Source organism: Carcharhinus amblyrhynchos, chromosome 28 (assembly GCF_965287045.1).
Source record: "Carcharhinus amblyrhynchos chromosome 28, sCarAmb.v2.hapA, whole genome shotgun sequence".
NCBI lineage: Eukaryota > Metazoa > Chordata > Chondrichthyes > Carcharhiniformes > Carcharhinidae > Carcharhinus > Carcharhinus amblyrhynchos.
The window spans coordinates 12,772,533-12,798,484 of record NC_137351.1 but is presented as its reverse complement, the minus strand read 5'-3'; positions in this window follow the sequence as shown (position 1 = coordinate 12,798,484).

Genomic DNA, 25,952 nt, shown 5'->3' with positions numbered 1-25,952 from the left:
CCCCACCCCTCCACACACACACACACACATACACCCCCCCACAACCCTTGACTGTTGATTGCCCTCCCTCCAGGGAAGAGGTCTTTGGGTGGGTGGCATGGTGGTTAGCACTGCTGCCTCACAGCGTCAGGGACCCAGGTTCAATCCTGGCCTCAGTTGAATATTTGTGTGGAGTTGGCATATCCTCCCCGTGTCTGCGTGCCTTTCCTCTGGGTGTTCCGGTTCCCTTCTGCAGCCCGATAGACATGCGGGCTAAATGGATTGGCCATGCTAAATTGTTCCTCAGTGTCAGGGGGATTAGCTAGGGTAAGTAGGTGGGGTTATGGGGATAGGGCCTGGGTGGGATTGTTGTAGGTGCAGTCTCAATGGGCTGAATGGCCTCTTTCTGCACTGTCGGATTCTATGATTCTATCAGCACTGTTGTGCGGCTGATATTTCCCCCATCCTCATACTCTGTGGTCATCAGCAGTGTTGGACAGTGAGGCAGAGGCTGGATCTGGGCCAGTGATACTGTCAAAGACTTCAGAATAAAGCTCCATCACCCTTATGGGAATGTCTGAACCCTTTGCCGCATGTGATTGGATGACAAATTCCCAAAGTAGAATCTTATGGACTCCATAGGCTGGATTTCAGGCATAAGGAACTCATAAAATTCTGCCGATGACATTCCCATCTGCCCCCCCAACTATCTACAAATTTTATGGATGGTGGGCAAAGTGTAGGCTAACCCACCCACCCCAACTGAGATACATAGAAACATACTGAGATAATAGAATCCAGGAGTAAGCCATTCAGCCCTTCGAGCCTGTTCCACCATTCATTATGACTTTGGCCGATCATTAGTTCAATATCCTGATCCTGCCTTCACCCGTCCCCCATTAGCTCCAAGAGCTATCTCTAATTCCTTCTTGCCATGACAAATTGATGGTCAGTTAAGGTCCTTTTCCGGCTGGGAATGGGGGTGTCCGGCAGGGAATGGTGGTGCCTCTTTCACACTCCCTCTTTTTCAATCAGGGCCCCCACCCCATTCCTCACTAACCCCCCCGCTCTCCATGTGACACTTCCCCTCCCCCGCCTTAGTGCCCTCTTCTGCCACCTAGGGTCTCTCCTGTCTGGGCCCAACTGAGAACCCAGCATTACTTGAGCATACTTGCTTTTTGTGCCAAATCTAGAAAGGGTGCATGTCTATGGGATGGTGTTTGACTTGGAACAACAGAGATTGCTAGCTGTGAAGGTTTATACTATATCATGTTTGATTCTTCTAATTGGTAAAAGTTATGCTAAATCTTTTTATTATACTTTAACTGTGTTCTTAAATAAACTTTGTTTGGTAGAAGCTTCCCAGTGGGTCACTCAACTCATACTTGGAGTGAAATACCTTATGTTCACCAATGCCAAATTCAAAAGTAAACAAGTATGGACTAGGCTAACATTATAAAACACCTTGGAGTTTCTGTGTACCTGTATGTGTGTGCTTGTGTGTGTGGTTGTGTGTATGGTCGCCTGTGTTTGTACATGACAGAAACAATGATAAAAGCGTGTATGTGTGTGTGTATGTGTGTGTCTGTGTGTGTGTATGTGTGTGCACGTGTGTGTGGGCGCTCATGTGTGTGCGTGTGTGAAAGTGTGTGTGTGCACGTGTGTATGTCTGTGTGCGCTTGTGTGAGTGTGTGTGTGCATGTGCGTGTATGTATGTGTGTGTGCATGCGTGTCTGTGTGTGTGCGTATGTGTGTGTATGTATGTGTGCATGTGTGTGTGTATATGCATGTGTGTGTGTATGCATGTGTGTGTATGTGAGTTTGTGTGTATGTGTGTGTGGGTGCGTGTGTGTGTGCGTGCATTTAGGTGTGTGTGTATATTAATGTGTGTGTGTGCATGCATGCATGTGTATGCGCATGTGTGTGTGCATGTATGTTGTGTGTGCATGTATGTGTGTGTATGTGTATGGGTGTGTGTATGTGTATGGGTGTGTGTGTGTGTGGGTGTGTGTGTGTGTGTGTGTGTGTGTGTGTGTGTGTGTGTGTAAAATCCTTGTGTAGCCTCATTTTAATGTATTCCATTAGGGTTAATGTCTGATTGAATCCTCAGAAATAAGACAGGAAGCCAAGAAGGTTAATGATGTCCAACACTAATATTATCATAACTCTGGCTCAATCAAGCTAGACTTCTGCTCAATAAATAAGACAATAAATGAACAGTTCCTACTAGTCAGGAATTTAATATCACGGAGAAATGGAGACTAAAACAAATATAAAGTGTGGATTACCATAAACTACAATATATAGTTTGTACATTAGTACAATGTTTTATTGACTCATGGGGCCATTGAGGTTCTTTTTGGTCATTTTTTTCTATTCTCCACTTTGGATCTTTGCCGCAATGCTGTATCTGGGCTGTTTGCTCTCCCAGGCTTTCATACAAGCAACTCCAATGTACTAATATTTGGGAAAGCGATGGCCTCGTGGTTAGCACTGCTGCCTCATAGCGCCAGGGACCCAGATTCGATTTCCAGCTTGGGTCATTGCCTGTATGGAGTTTACACATTCTCCCTGTGTCTGTGTGGGTTTCCGCTGGGTGTTCCGGTTTCCTCCCACGTCTGAAAGACGTGCTGGTTAGGTGATCAGGAATCAGAGAGGGAGTGGATCAGGAATCGGAGAGTGGATCAGGAATCGGAATGGATTGGGAATCGGAGGGGATCGGGAGTCGGAGTAGATCAGGAATCGGAGTGGATCGGGAATCGGAATCGGAGGTAGGCCTGGGAATTTTATTTGCATCATCATTCTTTCTGAGGTTTCAAATGTTGAAAGATGTCGAGAGGAAAGATTCTGGCGTTAATAAAGTCTCTGGAGAGATGCTTTCCTCTGGTTCTGCTACAATCGACACTAAATCCCATTAAATTCCTTTTACTCTTAATTATTTTTCTTTATGATTTTTCTTAGAAATGGGTAATTTCCTGCCAAATAATCCTTTCGCCGGACATTGAAGTGCCTGTGAATACATAATCCCAGATAACTGAGGAAATCAAACTGTTGTCAATTGAGATGGAAGAATGCAGTCAGAGGCTATTCAACTTTAGCAGGCCTCGGTCAAACCCAATTCCGTTCTCATGCTAATGAGCACAGATAGACTTTCCATGGGACTGACAAGACAGCAGCAACATTACTGCAGGATGTCATAGACTCCCTAAAGTGCAGAAAAGGCCATTCAGCCCATCGAGCCTGAATTGACTCTCTGACCCAGAGACTACCTTAGCCAGGCCCTCTCCCCCAACCCATCCCCGTAATCCCACACATTTCTCATGGTTAATTTATCTAACCTACACATTTTGGGACACTAAGGGGAAATTAGCATGGCTAATTCACTTAACCCGCACATCTTTGGACTGTGGGAGGAAACCGGAGCACCCGGAGGAAACCCACGCAGACACGGGGAGAACGTGCAGACTCTACACAGACAGTGACCTGAGGCCGGAATTGAACCCGGGTCCCTGGCGCGGTGAGGCAGCAGTGCTAACCCCTGTGCCACCATGCTGCCCTTTTCATGCCCAAGCACTTTACAGACAATGATGTACTTGATGTCATGTAGAGTATGACAGACAGTTTGTACACAGCAAGATCCCACAAACAGCCATGACATCGCAGGCAGATCATTTTCAGTTGTTTTAATATTGTTGATTGAGGGGTAAACACTGATCAGGACACTGCAGTGAATGTCATCAAAATACAGCCATGGTATATATCACCTCCTCCACCTGCCTCTGAGGGCAGAGGGCTTAACTGTCCAGCTGAAAAGTGGCACATCGGGAGTGCAGCACTCCCACGGTACTGTGGCCACCTCGATTATGTACACAGGCCTCTGGAGTGAGGCTGGAGGCATCAACCCTGTGATTCAGGGGTGAGAGTGTCACTGTCACAACAACAACCTATATTTATATAGCACCTTCGATGCTATACAAAACTCCCCAATTTTATCAAGTAACTTTGAAAACAGAGCCACTGCGACAAGCTTGCTTGTTCAGCAAGCTGGGTGTTAAGGAGCATGTAAAAGGGCTAAACCAACCGAGGCTGACATGGTGAGTGAAACCCTTTTGCAGAGACAGAATCGCCACTCCAGGAAGGGGACTCCTTTTTATAATTCATTTCTGGGACATGGGCATTGCTAATTGGCCAGCATTTATTGTTCATCTGTAATTGCCCATTGGAATATAGTGTTCAATTCTGGTCACCACATCACCAGAAGGAGAGGGCACAGAAAAGATTTACCAGGATGTTGCCTGGCACGGAGGGCATTAGCTATGAGGAGAGGTTGGAGAAACTTGGTTTGTTCTCACTGGAACGATGGAAGGCGAGGGGCGACCTGATAGAAGTCTGCAAGATTATGAGAGGCATAGACAGAGTGGATAGTCAGAAGCTTTTTCTCAGGGTGGAAGGGGGCCGTGGTAGCAGTGCTGCTTCACTGCACCAGGGACCCAGGTTCAATTCCCAACTTGGGTCACTGTCTGTGTGGAGTTTGCATGTTCTCCCCGTGTCTGCCTGGCTTTCCTCCAGGTGCTCTGATTTCCTCCCACATTCTGAAAGACGTGCTGGTTAGGTGCATTGACCCGTACAGGCACCAGAGTGTGGCGACTGGGGGAATTTCATAGTAACTTCCTGTTAATGCAAACCTTACTTGTGACTAATAAATAAACTTTTTTAAAAGAGTCAATTACTAGGGGGGCGTAAGTTTAAAGTGCAAGGGGCAAGGTTTAAGGGAGGTAAGTTTTTTACACTCAGGGTGGTGGGTGCCTGGAACTTGCTGTCGGGGGAGGTAGTGGAAGCAGATACAATAGTGAATTTTAAGGGGTGTCTTGACAAATATGTGAATAGGATGGGAATGGAGGGATATGGTCCCCAGAAAGGTGAGGACATGGGACAGAATGGATTACTCTACTGAGAGCTGCGCGGAGACAATGGGCTGAATGGCCTCCTTCTGTGATGTGATGTCACTAAGAGCCTGTAGTGTGGAGAGTTTTCCAAATTCAGTTGGAATATTTATCCCTTAAACAATTTGATTCCCCCCCCTCCCTTTACGGTCATGTCTTATCTTGGAGACATTTCCCAGATTTACATCGGGACCAAGCCAAGACCTCGATGAGCTTAGGATGTTCCCCCGTGGAAAAATCTCCCACTGAGTGAGGCTGAGACATGAAGAACTCCAGGCAGTGCAGTCTGACTCAACATCTGGAGCAGGAAGGAACGAGGGAGCCTGGATGTGAGTCACCGTTTTCAGCAGGGCCGTCTTGAGGTGGGATTCGATGGTTTGAGAAATGGGGGGGGGGGGGGGGGGGGTGCGGGCTGTTGGGGGGAGGGTGGGAGTCTGGAATATTGCAAGGAAACACATTTATTTGCCATTAACATTGAACTGAAAAATGAACGATGTAATTTCCCTCCCTCACTGCACTGTGGGCGTACCCCATACACCAGATGGGCTGCGCCGGTCCATGAAGGCAGCTCATCTTCTCAAGGGCTATTAGAGATGGGCAATAAATCCTGGATGTGGCCAGTGACTCCCACGAAAGGAAAGAAATTCCGGAAATTTTTAAAAGTTGGTCAACTGGCCCCGGGCCTCCTGATATGGAGACCAGAAATGATCCAGAGACAACGAGAAATAAAATCAACTAAAACCAGAAGTCAAATGAAACAACAGATGCTTCTCCTAACAGTTCAACAGTCATTACACTGATTAACCTCAACATTTGTACTGAAGCCATGCAAAATATTGCACATAACTCAGCAGGTGGCAAAACAGAGAAAATACTTCAGCTCTGTAATTTGGTGGGTATTTGGTAGTTATTTGGTTTACCGGTCTGAATGGTAGAATCCATCGTTTCATGTCACCACCCGCTCGCTCCCCATCACCTTCCTCTGCCACTTTGCTCAGTACCTCACTACTGCCACCTACTGCCTCGCTCGTCCTCACAACCGAGAAACCATTATAGCCCCGTCCTGTTGTTGAAACTTTCCAATTGTTTCTGAAGATCACAGTCTCTGTTTGCTCCTGCTGGAATGTACATGTGTGTTTGTGTGTGTACCTTGTGCTGGGTTTGTGTGCATGCGTGCTTATGTATGTGTCCATTTGTGTGTATATGTGAGTTGTTTGTGTGCATGTATGTGAGTCTGTGTGTGTATTTGACTGTGCATATGTGTGTGTGTGTGTGTGTGTGTGTGTGAGAATATGTGTGTGAGTGTATATGTATGTGTGTGTGTGTGTGTGAGTGTATATGTGTGTGTGTGTGAGTGTAATCATGATGTGGAAATGCCGGTGTTGGACTGGGGTAAACACAGTAAGAGGTTTCACAACACCAGGTTAAAGCCCAGCAGGTTTATTTGGTAGCAAAAGCCACTAGCTTTCAGAGTGCTGCTCCTTCGACAGCTAAGTGGGAGTTCTGTTCACAAACAGGGCATATAAAGATACAAACTTAAGTTACAAAGTAATGATTGGAATGCAAGCCTTTACAGGTAATCAAGTCTTAAAGGTACAGACAATGTGAGTGGAGAGAGGGTTAAGCACAGGTTAAAGAGATGTGTATTGTCTCCAGCTGGGACAGTTAGTGAGATTTTGCAAGCCCAGGCAAGTCGTGGGGGTTACAGATAGTGTGACATGAACCCAAGATCCCAGCTGTGGCCATCCTCATGTGTGCAGAACTTGGCTATCAGTCTCTGCTCAGCAACTCTGCACTGTCGTGTGTCGTGAAGGCTGCCTTGGAGAACGCCTACCTGAAGATCAGAGGCCAAAAGCCCGTGACCGCTTAAGTGTTGCCCAATAGGAAGAAAACACTCTTGCCTGGTGATTGTCGAGTGGTATTCATTCATCCAAAGTTGTAGCGTCTGCACGGTCTCCCCAGTGTACCATGCCTCGGGACATCCTTTCCTGCAGCGTATCAGGTAGACAACGTTGGCCGAGTTGCAAGAGTATGTACCATGTACCCGGTGGACGGTGCTCTCATGTGAGATGATGGTATTTGTGTCGATGATCCGGCACGTCTTGCAGAGCTTGCTATGGCAGGTTGTGTGGTGTCATGGTCACTGTTCTCCTGAAGGCTAGGTAGTTTGCTGTGGACAATTGTCTGTTTGAGGTTGTGCCGTTGTCATGTGTCATTGACACAGACGTCACATCTCACGTGAGAACACCATCTACCAGGGCCATGGTACATACTCTTGCAACTTGGCCAACGTTATCTACCTGATACGCTGCAGGAAAGGATGTCCCGAGGCATGGTACATCGGGGAAGACCATGCAGAGGCTATGACAATGGATGAATGAACACCATTCGACAATCACCAGGCAAGAGAGTTCTCTTCCTGTTGGGGAACACTTCAGCGGTCATGGGCATTCAGCCTCTGATCTTCAGGTAAGTGTTCTCCAAGGCAGCCTTCACAACACATGTCAACGCAGAATCGCTGAGCAGAAACTGATAGCCAAGTACCACACACATGAAGACGGCCTCACCTGGGATCTTGGGTTCATGTCACACTATCTGTAACCCCCACAACTTGCCTGGGCTTGAAAAATCACACCTACTGTCCCCAGCTGGAGACAATACACATCTCTTTAACTTGTGCTTAACTCTCTCTCTACTCACATTTCCTATATCTTTAAGATTTGATTATCTGTAAAGACTCGCATTCCAACCATTAGTTTGTAAATTGAGTTTGTGTCTTTATATGCCCTGTTGAAGGAGCAGCGCTCCAAAAGCTAGTGGCTTTTGCTACCAAATAAACCTAGAAAAAATTTAGAAAACCTGTTGGACCTGGTGTCGTGAGACGTCATACTGTGTGAGTGTAAGTCAGGTGAAGACAGGATTGCGAGAGGTGTGGGTGGGGGGGGAGCTGGGTAGATGGTTGGCTCTAATGGACCTCACCCACTCTCTGGGTCACCTCCTACTGCTCATTGTCTGGACACAGGTAGCTAAATCAGCCAGACACAGCCAAGAGTGTGGGGGAAAGGGGCTGGCAAGAGTTAGAGCATTGAGCAGAAACTAGGGGAAAGTTCTCTTTAATAAAGTTGCCTCAGGGTCCCAGATAAACTGGTCACCAAGGCAGTGGCCAGGACAGAATAGAAAGCTTTTTAAATGAGTATTTGACATGCAGAGGAAGATAAACAGGACTAACGCACACAAATGAAGAACAAAGATGCTGCATCTACAACATTATGAGCCGCACACCAGGCAGAGGATCCATCATTTTCTTCACTAAGAGAACATTGCTCGTTTAACGGGGGCCCATTAGAGGCAGACACTGAAACCTACTGAGCATCGCTGCATTGTCCCTGATCGGAATACTAGAACAAATTCACTCTCGGCATTTTGCATATATGTATAAAAAAAAATCCCCTCACACAGCAGACAGCCCCTAAACTCCTTCAAAGTTATGCATGCGTTAGTACAACAGCGGATTAGGAATCAGACAGGGCGGTGATCAATAACACTGCATCTGGGTCACTTGGCAAGGTTATGACACAACTTTAACAGGGGCAGGTCGCTCAATGGGGGAGGGGGGGGGGCTGGGGTGAAGCGGGAGAGATGAGGGTTTATGTCTCTGTTTTATTAGAGCGCTCAGTAGGTTGGGCGAGAGGGGGTAGGCATTTGGTGAGCGGTGAATGAACATTACAAATCACTTCTGGTGATTTGACTTCCTCTGTGGTGAAATATTAGTTATTATAAAGCTATTAGAATCACTGCTGTCCTCATGACACCTCCAAATGTGATTCCAACATCGGCTGAAGCTTGCTGTTAGGCATGAATAATGCAAAGATACCCCACTCCTTTCAGCTCAGGTCCCTGGAGCTTATTCCATCCATTGTCCATTGTGATGGGTCATTATGTAGCCAGTGAATATAATCTGTCAGGTTATCTAGTAGCATGGAAAGATGCATGAATAACAATTTTTATGTAATAACCTCCAACTAACCTTTCAACTGTAGTGAATAATTCAAATCCGATTTTCATATCAATAGAGAAGTCACAGCAGGCAATTATCTTTTAGCTGTGAGGTAACCCCTCTCTGAAAAGGACATTAAAGTCTTCTTTCCCTTGTCAGTGAAGCAGAGGAGAGAGAGGAGGAAAAGACAGACAGAGAGGGTTTAACAGTTTATCTATTAGCATCGCAAGTTGGCTTACATTTGATTTGATTTGGTTTTTATTGTCACATACATTATCATACAGTGAGAAGTATTGTTTCTTGCACGCCCTACAGACAAAATATATCGTTCATAGAGAAGGAAATGAGAGAGTGCGGAACGTAGTGTTACAGTCATAGCTAGGGTGTAGCGAAAGATCGACTTAATGCGAGGTAAGTCCATTCAAAAGTCTGACGGCAGCGGGGAAGAAGCCGTTCTTGAATCGGTTGGTACGTGACCTCAGACTTTTGTACCTTTTTTTCCGAAGGAAGAAGGTGGAAGAGAGAATGCCCGGGTCGTGTGGGGTCCTTAATTATGCTGGCTGCTTTGCTGAGGCAGCAGGAAATGTAGACAGAGTCAATGGATGGGAGGCTGGTTCGTGTAATGGACTATTAGCACCACAAGTAGGCTTACATTAACACTGCAATGAAGTTATTGAGAAAATCCCCCTAGTTGGGACGGCATGGTGGCACAGTGGTTAGCATTACTGCCTCACCGTGCCAGGGAGCCAGTTTTGATTCTGGTGGGATTCCACTGCAGTGTGGTATAGCCCATGAAATCCTATGGAATGCTGTTTGTGAGGTCTTGTTCTGCACAAGCTGGCTGCTGTGTTTCCTACTTTGGGGTGGGGGAGGAGGGTAACTTTGAGCCTACGTTAACCGCCAGTGAGAATGGGGCGGCACGTGGCACAGTGGTTAGCATTGCTGCCTCACAGTGCCAGGGACCCAGGTTCGATTCCTGGCTTGGGTGACCGTTTGTGCGGAGTCTGTGTGGGTTTCCTCCGGGTGCTCCGGTTCCCTCCCATAGTCCGAAAGACGTGCTGGTTAGATGTATTGGCCGTGCTAAATTCTCCCTCAGTGTACCCGCACAGGCGCCAGAGCGTGGTGACTGGGGGATTTTCACAGTAACTTCATTGCAGTGTTAATGTAATCCCAGTTGTGACACTACTAATCAATAAACTTTGTTTTTACACTCCTGTGCCACCGTGCCACTCCAGAGAGAAAGAGAGAGAGAAACATAGAGAGAAGGCAAAGCGGATTTGCTTGGAAATGTGGCCCTTGTACAATCCAGCACATCTCACTATGGAACAGCTCCCACGACTGATAAAAGCAAAATACTGCAGATGCTGTACTCGGAAACGAAAACAGAAAATGCTAGAAAATCTCTGCAGGTCTGACAGCCTCTGTGGAGAGAGTAAGGATAACGTTTTGACTCTGTATCATCCCAAAGCACTTTACAGCCACTTGCAGTGTAGTAATTGTTGCAAAGTAACACAGCAGCTAATTTCATTGGTAGATTCATAGATCCATTATCGTGCAGAAGGAGGCCATTTGGCCTATTGAGCCTGCACTGGCAGCAATCCCACTCATACCCTATCCCCGTAACCCCACCATTTACCCTGCTAATCCCCCTGACACCAAGAGTCAACTTAGCAATGGCCAATCAACCTAATCCGCACATCTTTTGGACTGTGGGAGGAAACCACAGCAGCTGGAGGAAACCCACGCAGACACGGGGAAAATGTGCAAACCACACACAGACTGTGACCCGAGGCTGGAATTGAACGTGAGTCCCCGGCACTGTGAGGCAGCAGTACTAACCACTGTGCCACTGTGCTGCCCAATCAAGCTTCCCCCAAACAATAATGAGATTAATGACCAGATAACTTGTTTGCCGAAAGGTGCTACATAAATGCTAGTTGGTCACTGTTGTCCCTTTCTCTCTTAATCTCCCTCTTCATCTCTCTCTCTTCTCTCCCTGATGAGGTACAGTACAAGCTGCTGGAAACTGATCCACGGTTAAAATGGGGTCATAATGTACTCAGTATATACTCAGCAGTCAATGTTTCTATAATTCAATAAGGTGCTAGCATTTCAGGGCTGCAAAGCTCTCAGGTAGTATATCATGGTCACTGCTTCTATTGTTAAACGGATAGAACACAGTAAGGTCAGTATTCTTGGCCACAGCCAGTGGTGCTCTGGCTATTGAAGCATTAGTTCACCTGACGATTTACTGAGTTCACTGCAGTTAAAGAATTCTCCTGTTCCCACTTGTGCTGGTCGCTCTCATATGAATTAGGAGCAGGAAGAGGCCATTCGCCCCCTCAGATCATCAGCAGATTCTTAATTCCAGATATTTTTTATCGAATTCAAATTCCACCATCTGCCCTGATGGGATTTGAACCCTGATCCCCAGAGCATTATTTGAGTTTCTGGCTGAATAGTCTAGCAATAAAACACTAGGCCATCGCCTCCACATGCATTTATTAAAAGTGACAGTAACATAGATGGACGGACGGATGGATGGATAGATAGGTAAACAGAGATAGAAAGACAACAATCAAACATACATCCATGTACAACACTATTTGAATGGCTCAGTGAGCTAGTTTTGAGATTAGCTGACTAACACAGACAAGACAGTCTTAGTTTCAGTTCTCAGTCTGTGCAGTGTTATTCAGTTAACCACTCTGGACATGAACCTTGACAATGCTGCGTTGAATAGCCACACTGCCAAGTTAATGTGATGCAGAAACAATAGCTGTGGAACTGGAGGGGTGTCCGGTGCCCTTACCATGGCCACAAGGCAAAGTGTAGAGAAATGAGTGAGGGATAGAAAGCAGATTCACACTTTATTTACAATTATTTACTGTAACTTCCCCAACTCCTTCTTCAGACCACATCTTATATCCAGTTGGCCAAGATGCTCATAATCCCATGACTACATTGGAGAAGCTTTGTAGAGAAGCTGAGCTGAAATTCTGTTGGAGGATGTGATGGATTGCATCTTGAACACACAGGCACTACAGTAGATCAGACATGACATCCTCACTGAGTAACTGTACAGGCTCAAGGGACTGAATGGCCTCCTACTATTGTTATGAAACAAAATATTGGCTACATCTCATAGAATCATAGATTCCCTACAGTGCAGAAGAGCCCATTCGGCCCATCGAGTCTGCACTGACTCGTCGTCAGTGTATCTTACCCAGGCCCTCTCCTCGTAACACCACACATTTACCATGGCTGAACCATCTAACCTACACACTTTGGGAAATTAAGGGGCAATTTAACATGGCCAATCCACCAAACCTGCACGAATTTGGTCTGTGGGAGGAAACCAGAGCACCTGGAGGAAACCCACACAGAGAACGTGTAGACTCCACACAGACAGTGATCCGAGGCTAGAATTGGACCCGGGTTCTTCTCATAGAATCGTAGAATCTCTACAATGCAGAAGGAGGCCATTCGGCCCAATGCATCTAGCTTGCGCCTGCAACCCCTTCTGCTTGCCAACATGTTGCCTGCCACCCCCTGGGTTATTCAGCAAAGGGGGTTGCGTCAGATGAAGAGCACTTACAATCCGTCAGATGCGAGAGTTAGGAGAGGCGGGATGTAAGGGATAAGGATGACAAATTGGAGGCAGGTCTGTTCCATCACCAGGCAGAGAAGCAGGTGTGCTTTCATTTGGAATGATTTACATAATGATAGCGATGGAGCTCGGAAAGGGAGAGTGGGGGAGCAGTGATGTAGAGTCCTTAATATCTCTGACAGTGATTTAGAGTGTGACACAGCGAAAGGGTTTTGAAAGTTTAAAAAAAACCCATGGCAGCTACTCCCCAGGGTGCTCATTAAGGTTCTATGGATTTGCCTTTTTGTGTGTCCCGGCCGACTCCCCAAAGGGCCTGTTATTAATTCATAAAACATCGCACAAGTGATTGAGTCTGGTGATTACTGGAGCGGCCAAATGCGCTGCAATGGTGAAATATTGCACGTCTCTCCATCAATCCTCTCTGAGCAAACAGCACCTTGTTCTGAAGTATTACCCACTTCCTTAGATAGAGGGAGAGAACAGGAGAGTCAATGTAGTGCAAAAGGGCGAGTGACATTAGTGCGAGAATCAGATTACAGCGCGTAAATATTTCTTTAAAAAAAAATGTATTCTAAGCCTCTGGATTTTTTTTCCCCCTTCACCCGTGACCTTGTTCCCGAGAATCCAATTCCCTTATCATCGTTTGGCAGCCTCGATCCTCTGGGAAATAGGCAATGGTGTTCTCACTAAATTTTCCAAAGAACCACCGCAGGTCAAGGTTGATATGGATTGCTTCGATTGGATTAAAAAACATTAGGCTGCAATGATCAAATGAAAAATGACTCTGATACCACGGGGGGATTGTCGAGAAAACGCACGGCTGCAAAGGTCCGAGAGGCCGGGTAATGGATCGGAGAGACAGAGCCACCAAACTATTAATGGAAAGCAGAAAGAGCATCAAATTAAACATCATTACAGCGAGATCTATAAATATTATCCCTACAGCGATGGTCTGATCAGAATAGGTTTATTGGCAAAAAGGAGATTGGTCCATCAATTTCTGGTCTAGGTTGAAAGAAAGTCATCAAGATCAGGAGGCTGGGCAGAGCACTTGTAACTTGTGTTTAAAGATGCCTTGACGCACATCAATCTATTTGACTTTCTCCGGATACTTGTGGCTCTAGTTTACTGCAAATCAGAGTTTGAGGATATTAAATAAAATGCATCTCCTACTTTAAAGCTCTAAGTTTAAAATATATCCATTTCGCTGTCACTGAAGAACAAGGGATAGCACGATGGCACAATGGTTAGCACCGCTGCCTCACTACACCAGGGACTCGGGTTCAATTCCCAGCTTCGGGTCGCTGTCTGTGTGGAGTCTGCATGTTCTCCCCGTGTCTGTATGGGTTTCCTCCGGGTGCTCCGGTTTCCTCCCACAGTCCAAAGATGTGTGGGTTAGGTTGATTGGCCATGCTAAAATTGCCCCTTAGTGTGCTGAGATGTGTAGGTTAGAGGGATTAGTGGGTAAATGAGGGATATGGGGGTAGGGCCTGAGTGAGATTGTGGTTGGAGCTGAATCGATGGGCCAAATGGCCTCTTTATGCACTGTAGCGTTTCTATGGTCTGCATGGGTTTTCTCCGGATGAACATCGGGGTACAGAGGGAGAATTTAGCATTGCCAATGCACCTAACCAGCACGTCTCTTTGGACTGTAGGAGAAAACCGGAGCACCCGGAGGAAACCCACATAAACATGGGGAGAACATGAAAAGTCTGCTCAGACAGTGACCCAAATTGGGAATTGAACCTGGGTCCCTGGTGCTGTGAGGCAGAAGTGCTAACCATTGTGCCACCGAGCCACCCACAGTGCCATCTACTTGGGTAAGGAGCCAAAGAATAATTAATTTTCATGGAAGAGCCAATTACCTGGGGGACGTAGATTGAAAGTGAGAGGGAGAAAGTTTGAAAGAGATGTAAGGGGCAAGTTTTTGAGAAAGAAGGTGCTGAGTGCCTGGAATGCGCTGCCGGAGGAGGTGGTGGAAGCAGATTTTATAATAGCATTCAAGAGGCATTTGTACAGATACATGAACAGGCAGGGAGTAGAGGGATATGGGCCACATAGAGGCAGGAAAATGTCAGATTAGAGAGGCATCTGTGTCAGCACTGACGATGAGCTGTAGGGCCTGTTCCTGTCTTGTACTGTTCTTTGTTCTTTGGGAGCTTGCTGTGTACAAATTGGCTGCCGTGCTTCCTGCATTACACCATTGAATCCACTCGGAGGGAACTGCATTGATTCTGAAGCACTTGGCGATGGGCCGGGGTTGGGAAAGGTGCTGAGTGTAGCTGCGTTCTTCCCCTTTTCGAATGATCCTGTGACATTTGCCACGGTGGCTCAAACATAAAAGGGGCCACTGGACGAGGGAAGTGCGGGCAGGCGAACAAATCCCATAGAACAGAATCTGGGCAAGGACTTACCTCTCGGAGAAGATCAGGGAACGAGCGAAGATTGGCGAGAAAGTAAAGGGAATGAGCAAACTATGTAGTATCAGGCTTGGCTGGCCATGTGGCCACATCATTGCATTGTTGGTCAAGTCAGCATGACCCTCTGTGAATGCAGTACGAACACCAAATAAAAAAAATAGCAACGCGTCTTTTATCTGTGTCCAAACTGGATTCTGGCCCGGGTGTTTTTTTGGTCTGTGATTTGGGAATCTCATGATCCACATCCTTCACACTAACATTGTTCTCCGAGCATAACTGGGGACACTGGCACCAGCCATCTGTCCTTACGGTTGAGTTCCCAACCTTGGCCTCTGGAGCATAGGAAGGGAACAAAATGGAAGGAGTATTACCTCGGGCCGCCCTCCTGTGTATCCTGGTTCAGATGCAGTGTTGGCAGAGACTGTGGGAGAGAATGAAAAGCGACATTCTGCCTGGGCTCTTGGCAAGAGCACGCTCTGTGGGAGTGAGGGAGAACAAAAAAAACATTAAAGTTAAAGGAGAAAATTATATGAAAATATCTGACAGTAGGAGAGACTGCGTCTCATCCAAAGATTCCTATTAACCAGACGTACATTGGTTAGAAGGGCAGCAATCAAACCAGTCTCAACTCAACAAGGTCAAAAATAATTAATAGAGCTGGAAAGGTTAGAAATGGATGGGAAGCCCTCAATATTGCAGAGTGCCTGTTCACTGGTGATTGTAGGATTTTAAGAGTTATTAATAGAACTGCCTGCTTTTCCACCAAGAAGTAAAGGGAGGGATTTGATTTGGAGATTTTCTATGTTGGTGCTCTCATCGGGACTGGGCATCAAGAAGTTTTACATCATCAACCTTCCAACAGATGTAAAAATCCAGAGTTAGGGGTGTGGCCTGACTCTATGAATATTCCAGGGGTGGTCCGAGAACGCTGGAATGTAACATCACTCAGTCACGCTGGTCACAGAATTGTTACGGTGCAGAATGAGGCCATTTGGCCCATCATGTTGGCACTGGCTCTTCAAAGCAGCATCATGACTTAATGCCGTTACCCTGCCTTTTCCCCATCCCCCTGTACATTGTTTCTGCTCGACAGTCGAGAATCAATAATTCGGTAGGTGTAAAACGATTGGGGAAGTCAGTTCAGTGATCAGTGAGGCTGAGTGGCCTTACTGGCTTTTCTTTTGCCTGCTTTGGGTTCTATCAAGTTCTAATGATGGTGTTCTGGAGAGGGCACAGTAAGAAGTCTCACAACACCAGATTAAAGTCCAACAGGTTTATTTGGTTGCACGAGCTTGCCCAAAGATCAGAGGCTGAATGCCCGTGACTGCTGAAGTGTTCCCCGACTGGAACTGTTCTGGAATGGGGCATTGAAACATGCAAGGTTGGATAAGCGAGACCCTTTCCCCTATGTGTGAAGATTAGGTCCTCACAGGATCAAGGGGAGTGTCTTCCAGTGTTTGAGAGTGACTCCTTCCCTGATCCACAGTGGCAGACCTGGGCAGAATCTCTTAAGACATTTTCCCAGAACAAAACTGGGGAAAAAGTTTAGCTTTAAAAGGAGCCTGCTGGAGCAATTCACTGAGTCAACCCATGATATAGGGCCTTTCCTGAAGCCTCCATAAAACACACGGCACTTTTCAATTGGCAAGGCAATTGGTATAGCTGCTGTTCTGCTCAAGACCGCAGGAAACTACAAAGGGTTGTGAACATAGCCCAGCTTCATCACGCAAACCAGCCTCCCATCCATTGACTCTGCCTACACTTCCCGCTGCCTTGGCAAAGCAGCCAGCATAATTCAGGACCCCATGCATCCTGGACATCCTTTCTTTCATCTTCTTCCGTTGGGAAAAAGATACAAAAGTCTGAGGTCACATACCAACCAACTCAAGAACAGCTTCTTCCCTGCTGCTATCAGACTTTTGAATGGACCTACCTCGCATTAAGCTGATCTTTCTCTACATCCTAGCTGTGACTGAGGCACTACAGTCTGCACTCTGTTTTTTTCCTTCTTCCCATGTACTCTATGAACAGTATGCTTTGTCTGTGTACTGCACAAGAAACAACACTGTATCCCAATACATGTGACAATAATAAAGCAAATCAAAGAGCACAGCTGTAGCCTTGTGCGGGTGAACTAGGTTGAGATTTCCCAGATAGGCCACAAATTCCACAAACTAATCTCGTTAGGGAGTTATGAAGATATCTCAAGATGGCGCTGGAACAAGGCGACTTCTTGCAATCTGTGTCCAATATACCTTCTAATTCTATCTTTTATTCACATTCTATGCTTCTAAAACTTTATTCTAACTCTCTTAAACACACTCTGTCATTTCCTTCTCTATGAACGGAATGCTTTGTCTGTATAGCACGCAATTGTCACTGTATGTTAATATATGTGACGATAATAAATCAAATCCAAATCAAAAATTTTGGATGGGACTTGAATTGGAGCAAAAATAAGATTTCATCCCCAAATTCCGGTCTCTCCCCTTCTCCTCCCATTGGGTCTGATTGGAGTTTTATCCTTCCTTTTTATTATGGATTTCCAGCAATCACTATTTATCCTTTTTAGCTCTCGGAAGGATTTGAATTGGCCAGGATTTGTCTCATTTTGAACTGTGATGAGATTTGTTACTTGGGATGAGCAGGCCTAAGATTCAATCATAAAATATTGACCGAAGTTACATTCTGCGAGGGCTCTGAGGATAAAAGGAATGCTGCTGGCTGCATCTTAAAAATGGAAGAACTAACAATTGAACCAAATTTGCAAAGATCCAGAAATGTTTATTGATCTCCTTTGCTGCTAATGATGGCACTCGAGGCTAGAGTGTGTTTGGATTGCAATTGCATTGGTTGTTAAATCCTCTGGGCATGACATGTTCCTCTTATAAGACTACAAAAAGCCATCTAGAATTCTTTGCTCATTGCCTTGGACTCTCCATCTCATGGCCACTTTTCCTCAAATCAACTGCATTCTCTTCTCCAAATAAGTTTAAAGTTTTTAAAGTTTCATTTATTAGTGGGTTTACATTAACACTGCAATGAAGTTACTGTGAAAATCCACTAGTCGCCAGTCCCTGTTCGGGTACACTGAGGGAGAATTTAGCACCTCATGGCCCCAATGCGACTAATCAGCACATCTTTCAGACTGTGGGAGGAAACCCACGCAGACATGGGGAGAACATGCAGACTCTGCACAGAAATGACCCAATTCAGGAATCGAACCCAAATTCCTGGCACTAATTATCCAAAGGTTTCAATTCTAGCTGTTCTTCTGGCTGTGTCCTCACTCCTGCAGAGTTCAATCCCTCGTTGCCCTCTACACGGTCCCATGCTCCAGTAGGCTGATTTAAATATTCTCACCTTGCCTTTCAAATCTTGCCGTGATCTTAACACATTGTGGACATTTTTAAAATTAATTCATGGGACATGGGTGTCACGACTGGCCAACATTTATTGCCCATCCCTAGTTGCCCAAGGACAGTTGAGAGTCAACCACAATACTGGAGTCACATGTAGGCCAGACCAGGTAAGGGTGGCAGGTTTCCTTCCCTGCAGGACATTATGGAACCAGATGGGTTTTTGTGACGATTGACAATGGTTTCATGGTCATCATTAGATTGTTAATTCCAGCTTTTTTTTAATTGAATTCAAATTTCATCACCACTGTGGCGGGATTCGAACCTGGATCCCCAGAACGTTAGCTGAGTTTTTGGATTAACAGTGTAGTGATGATACCACTAGGCCATCGTCTCCATCCTCACATCCGCCTGCCTTTTGTCTTTCAACTTTACCTCACCTTCCATAGACTTCATCCAGCCTGGCATCTCTGTATGTGTCCTTTGACCCTCTGAAATTGGACTGATCGTGTCTCCTGCCAACTCTACTTGGCCAATGCTGATGACTTGTTCAACCAACTATGCTGTAGCTTTCTGGAAATGGCGGCCCAGTTCCCTCTGCCTCGCCTTCAACCTCACCTTTTAAAAACTCCCTTGACTATACTTGTAAATCCCATGGCTGGTCGCCATCTTTTCCATTTCCCTTTCTTACTTGACATCTGTGTTTTGCTATTTCCGGCACTACAGGCATTCAAATTGGCAGTGCAGATAGAAACCATCATTACAATGCACTTAAAATGTTCCTAAATAACAAAGAATTCAACAGGCAAAGTGGAAACTTCCTCATTCATTGTGCTGAGTACCTTCAGGGTCAAACACCAACTCTTGATAAATAGCATGGTCTATTTGCTTTTGGCTTGGCTGTTGATGGCTCTTTGGGCTCAGTCCACGGCATTCCCTTTAATTTGAAGTGTTCATGCGCTCTGAGGAACAGGCCGTTTGGAATTGCCCGCTGGTTTTGAAGAGAGAACGCTTTGTAGATGTCAGTTTGATCTATGGGCTGGAATCTGGTTCAGGCATGAACAGGGCTTTCCATCCTGAAGCAACACCGGCTGTGAGTGAGCTTTCCTGACTCACATTTGGCCCTTGTACCAACTCCGAATTCCAATCCAACGTGGGTGAATGATCAGAAACACCAATTTTGTTCATGAAATGTGACATTTGCAGATATATTTGAGATTTCTTCATCCCCACAAAATATTCTTACGGCAGATACGTTGAAAAATATGAACGTGCATTTATATAGCACCTTTCATGACCTGAGAAAAGCAAAGCAAAGAACAAAGGGAATTATAGCACAGGAACAGGCCATTCGGCCCTCCAAACCTGCACTGACCATGCTGCCCAATTGAACTAAAACCCCCTCCCTTTCTGGGTACCGTATCCCTCTATTCCCATCATATTCATGTATTTATCCAGAAACCCCTTAAAACTCACAATTGTATCTGCTTCCACTACCTCCCCCGGTAGCGAGTTCCAGGCATTCACCACCTTCTGTGTAAAACACTTGCCTCTTACATCTCCTTTAAACCTTGCTCCTCGCACCTTATACCCATGCCCTCTAGAAATTGAGTCTTTCACCCTGGGAAAATGCTTCTGACTACATACAAACATACGGGAGTGGCACGGTGGTTAGCACTGCTGCCTCACAGCGTCAGGGACCCGGGTTCGATTCCTGGCTTGGGCCACTGTCTGTGTGGAGTCTGCACGTTCTCCCTTTTTCTATGTGAGTTTCCTCTGGGTGCTCCAGTTTCCTCTCATGATCCAATTGCCCCTTAGTGTCAGGGGGACTAGCTAGGGTAGTGTATTTAAGACTACCTCTGTCTTAAATACACTCAATGACCTGGCCTCATGTGGCAATGAATTCCATAGATTCACCATCCTCTGGCTGAAGAAATGCCTCTTCATCTTTGTTCTAAGGGGTCATCCTTTTACCCTGAAGCTGTGCCCTCAGATCCTAGTATTGTCACCGGGCCAGTAATCCAGAGTGAGATAAGCAGCTATACAAATGCAGATTTTTAAGCATAGTTCAGGTTTCCCATGGATATCCCGTCATAGCTGTCATTTTACAGAGCCCGAGAGTTACAGGATTCGATGTGAATGTGACACAGAACTTTCCCAACAATATCTAACCCCATGGGAGTGGATTGAGAAAATGTTTGATCCATTGGAATTCTGTACAGTGTGAGTGAAAGGGAAAGGGTTTGATTTATTGGGATTCTGCACAGTGGGATTGAATGGGAAGAGGTTTGATCCATTGGGATCCTGCACAGTGGGAATAAACGGGAAGGGGTTTGATCCACTGGAATTGTGAACAGTGGGAATGAATGGGAAGGGGTTTGATCCTTCGGAATTCTTCACTGTGGGAGTGAATGAGAAGAGGTTTGATCCATTGGAATTCTGCACAATGGGAGTGAATGGGAAGTGGTTTGATCCTTGGAATTCTGCACAGTTCGAGTGAACGGGAAGGGGTTTGACCCTTTTGGATTCTGCATAGTGAGAGTGAATGGGAAGGAATTGATCCATCGGAATTCTGTACAGTGGGAGTGAATGGGAAGGGGTTTGATCCATTGGGATTCCGCACAATGGGAGTGGGTGAGAAGGGGTTTGGTCCATTGGAATTCTGTACAGTGGGAGTGAATGGGAAGGGGTTTGGTCCATTGGAATTCTGCTCAGTGGGAGTTCACTGGAATGCTACACTTGCATTTGAACAATCCTTGAGCTGATAGCATTGCAGCCAATGAGGATCGCAGGGATATCTGTCACTCCAGGGCTAATTATAGTGGGATTCGATTGGTCAGGAGTGCAATTACCCAAATTACTTGTGTCAAAATGATTGTGACCTAGTGATTAATATAAAATAATAAATACCTAGCAGTGATTACAAGACTGTAACCTAATCAAGGAGATCAGGTGACATCATAAACCATAGGGGAAAGGCTCAATATTTTATCATCTTTTTCAGAGTCTGAGATTAGATTGCTGCTTTGAAATCACTCTCCAGTATCTGTTATCATTTATAATATATACTATTTCAGTTTATGAGCAGGTTTATTGTGGCATTAGTCAGGTTTTGCATTGCCAGTTACTGGAACTGTGGGTTTTGACATCCTGTGGGTTCAGTGTGTCTGATGAGAACATAAGAAATAGGAGCAGGAGTAGGCCATCTAGCCCCTCGAGCCTGCCCCGCCATTCAATAAGATCATGGCTGATCTGATAGTGGTTCAGTTCCACTTTCCCACCTGCTCCCCATAACCCTTAATTCCCTTATTGGTTAAAAATCTATCTATCTGAGACTTAAACACATTTAACGAGGTAGCCTCCACTGCTTCAATGGGCAGAGAATTCCAAAGATTCACTCCCCTCTGGGAGAACAAGTTCCTCCTCAACTCTGTTCTAAATTGATTCCCCCTTACTTTGAGGCTGTGCCCTCTAGTTCTTGTTTCCATTCTAAGTGGAAATAATCTCTCTGCTTCTACCTTCTGATATCTTGATGAAATTCAGGCAAAGTTTATCTGGAAGGAATCTGGAGATGATTCTGAGGAATGTTTCCAGTCTGTGTGCACTGTCTCACAGCAACCCCCTGCATTGTGCTACAGTCTGCTTATAGCCATCCTGATGGACAGACACCAGCCCTCAGTACTCTTGCTCAAGTGGATTTTCTACTCATTTGGATCTAGACAGTGGCGGAATGTTCTGAGCTCGTACCTCCTGCTGCCAGTGAGAACAGAGTCCCAGCACTCAGCCCAAACTGTGTTCACCGCCGCGGGACTGGAGAATCTCTGTCCCAAGTGAGGTCAGCAAAACGCACACACACACATTCACACACATACACACACACACACACACACATGCACACATACATATACACACACACTCACACAACGTGCGCACACATGTCATCTCCTACAAACAGCCATGTGGTAATGACCAGGTCATCTGTTTTAGTGATGTTGAATGACATCACACACACAGGCATGTGGACAACACACACACATTCACACACACATGCACACACACGCACACATGCACATTCATACGTACACACACACACACACACACACTCGCACACATTCACACACATGCATACGCACAGGTATGTGCATGCACATGTGCACACATACAGGCACAAGCAGACACACACACACACATTCACATGCATGCACACATTCACACTCATGTGCGCACTCACACACATGCATGATCTGCACACACACACACACACACACACACACACACACACACACACACACACACACACACACACACACACACACACACACACACACACACACACACACACACAGATGGAGCTGTCCAATAAGTCCAACCTGCCTCGCTGTTTACTCACAGCCCTGAAATTCTTTCCTTTCCAAATATTTATCCAACTATCTTTTGAAAGTTACCATTAAATCTGCTTCCATCACCCTTTCAGACAGCGCCTTCCAGGTCACAACAACTCGCTGCACAGGATGTTGTCCTCTTTTGGTCCTTTGACTAATTACCTTCAATCCTCTTGTTGTGTGCCAGTGGGCTGGCTCCTCCCTATCAAAACCTCCCATGGTTCTGAATACCTTGACTTAAACTCAATCACTTGAATCAGTGGGATGGAGCAATCCCAGTTGTCCGAGCCAATATCTATTGGTCATTCAATATCACTGAAACAGATGATCTGGCCATTAACACGTGGCTGTTTGTGGGAGATTACAGTTTGCAAACTGGCTGCTCCCACATAACAACAGTTACACTCAGAGCAACAGGAGTTTGTGAAAGGCGCAATATAAATTAAAGTATTTCACTTTCTATTATATTCCTTATCATTGAATCCTTACAGTGCTGTAGGAGGGCATTCGGCCCATTGAGTCTGCACCAACTCTCTGACAGACTATCTTCCCCAGGCTTACCCTATAACCCCAAATATTTACCCTGCTAACCCTCCTAAGCTACACATCTTGGGACACTAAAAGACAATTTAGCACGGCCAATCCACCTAACTCACACATCTTTGGACTGTGGGAGAAAACCAGAGCACCCAAAGAAAACCCACACAGTCACGGAGAGAACATGCAAACTCCACACAGGCAATGACCCATGTCAGGAATTGAACCTGGGTCCCTGCTGCTGTGAGGCAGCCATGCTAACCACTGTGCCACATTGCCACCCTTATGTAGGAGAGATACAATGGCATGCATAGACAGAAAATGCAGCTATAACATTAAGCAATACCTGAGACCAGAAAAATTCTGGTAATGGTTAAAGATAATTTATTAGCCACATGTAGGCTTACATTAACACTGCAATGAAGTTACTGTGAAAATCCTCTAGTCGCCACACTATGGTGCCTGTTAGGGTACACTGAGGGAGAATTTAGCATGGCCAATGCAGCTAACCAGTACGTTTCTCAGACTGTGGGAGGAAACCGGAGCACCCAGAGGAAACCCATGCAGACACAGGGAGAACGTGCAAACTCCACAGTGACCCAAGCTGGGAATCAAACTGTGAGGCAGCAGTGCTAACCACTTGTGCCACCATGCCCCACATGTGGCAATAAAATCCAAAATGTACATCAAAATATTCAACTCACTCTCCAGTTAAACTTCCCCCCGAGTCAGCTGCTAATGGAAACATCCTGAATAAAAAATTTGGTGCAATAGTTAGGTTGCAACAGTAAGGTTAAGAGGCAGACACTGAGAAAGGTGTGTGAAATAATTGGGGACAAAGTGAACACGATCCAAGAGACAAGCTGTGGAAAATGTGAGGGAGAGACATGGAATGATCCTGGACAGAAAGGAATGAAGAGAAGGGTGGGATGGAACGGAAAGATAGAAGAAGAGAAAGAGAGCAAAAACGAAAAGGAGAAGGAGGCACTGACTGCCACCAAAAGAGAAAATGCAGGAAAATCTCAGCAGGTCTGGCAGCATCTGTAAGGAGAGAAAAGAGCTGACCCAAAGGGTCACCTCAACTCGAAACGTCAGCTCTTCTCTCTCCTTACAGATGCTGCCCCATTCCTGCTGAGACTTTCCGGCATTTTCTCTTTTGGTTTCAGATTCCAGCATCCGCACTAATTTGCTTTTATCCGGAGGCACTGGCTGATTTTCTTTGGCCTTCTGCAGGTTTCCGGTATCTCACACTTTCACAGACGGGAATCCTGCCCGGTGTAATTAGTGTCACTCAGTCTCCAGCCGACAGGAGATGCAGCTAAAGTGAGCTGGGATGATTCTCCCCCTGCCAGTCAGACTAATACTTCAGGTTACTTTGCGTTAGAGCCAATGAAACTCACTCTGCCAAAGCCAATAAACCGAGGAAGCCCTGAGATGATCAGACAGTTCTTCAGCATGTCTCTATTCGGTTTAAAAGTGATTGGACTGATGTAGAGTCCATCAGCTTTCATAGAATCATGGAATAGTGCAGCTCTGAAGGAAGCCATTCGGCCTATCATTGTCTGTGCTGGCTCTTTGGAAGAACTATTCAACTAGAACCACTCTCCTGTACTTCCTTCATTGTTTTGGAAACTTATCCCATTCAACCACCATTCAGACACTGTGCCACTGGGCAGCATGTTGGCACAGTGGTTCGCAGTGCTGCCTCACAGCAGCAGGGGCCTGGGTTCAATTCAGGCCATGGGTGACTGTGTGGAGTTTGCATGTTCTCCCCATGTCTGTGTGGGTTTCCTCCAGGTACTCCAGTTTCCTCTCACAGTCTGGAAGATGTGCAGGTTAGGTGGATTGGCCATGTTAGGCATGTGAGGTTAATGGGATAGGGTGGGGTGGGGAGGCCTGGGTGAGATACTCTGTCAAAGAGTCAGCGTAGACTCTGATGGGCCAAATGGCCTCCTCTGTACTGTCGGGGTTCTATGATAGTTAGCCAATTTTTTTTCTGGAAGTTACTGCTGAACCTGCTTCCACTGCTCTTTCAGAAAGTCAATCCCAGATCCCAACAAATCACTGAACGATTTTTGCTTCTCTTCATTTTGCCTGTGGTTCTTTTGCTGATCTACTTTGATCCTTTCCCTCCCAGCAGCTCGGTTGCCACAGGAAACAGTTTCTCCTTATTTATTCTCTCAAAGCTCTTCATGATTTTGAACACCTCCATCGCCCCTTGACCTTCTGTACTTATCCAAATGCTCGTAAAGTGTCCCTAATAACATAGCAATATTCCTGTTTGATATCTAAACAATAAAAGGCTGAAGTGCAGTCTATCGTTTAAACCTCAGCAGATGATGATATAAAAACCATGCATTGCTATGGTTACCATAAATTCCAATCCTCTTGTTGTTCGTTCAATTTCTAACTCGTTAGCTCCCTAATCGATAGTCCCTTCACCAGAATCAGCATTACACTGACTCCAAAACTCACAGCTGCTCCCATTAACAAGTCATCGGCTTGAAACATTTACTCTTTCATTCTCCCTCCAGACACCGCCTGACCTGCTGAATATTTCCAGCATTTTGTGTCTTCATTTCTGAATTTCCCAGTTATAGTAAGTTACCAAAATGATACTTTACTTAGGCCACATTCGAGGTATTGCCTGCAGTTCTGGTCGCCACACTCCCAGCAGGAAGTGGATGCTTTGGTGAGAGTGCAAAGAAGGTTTACCAGGATGTTG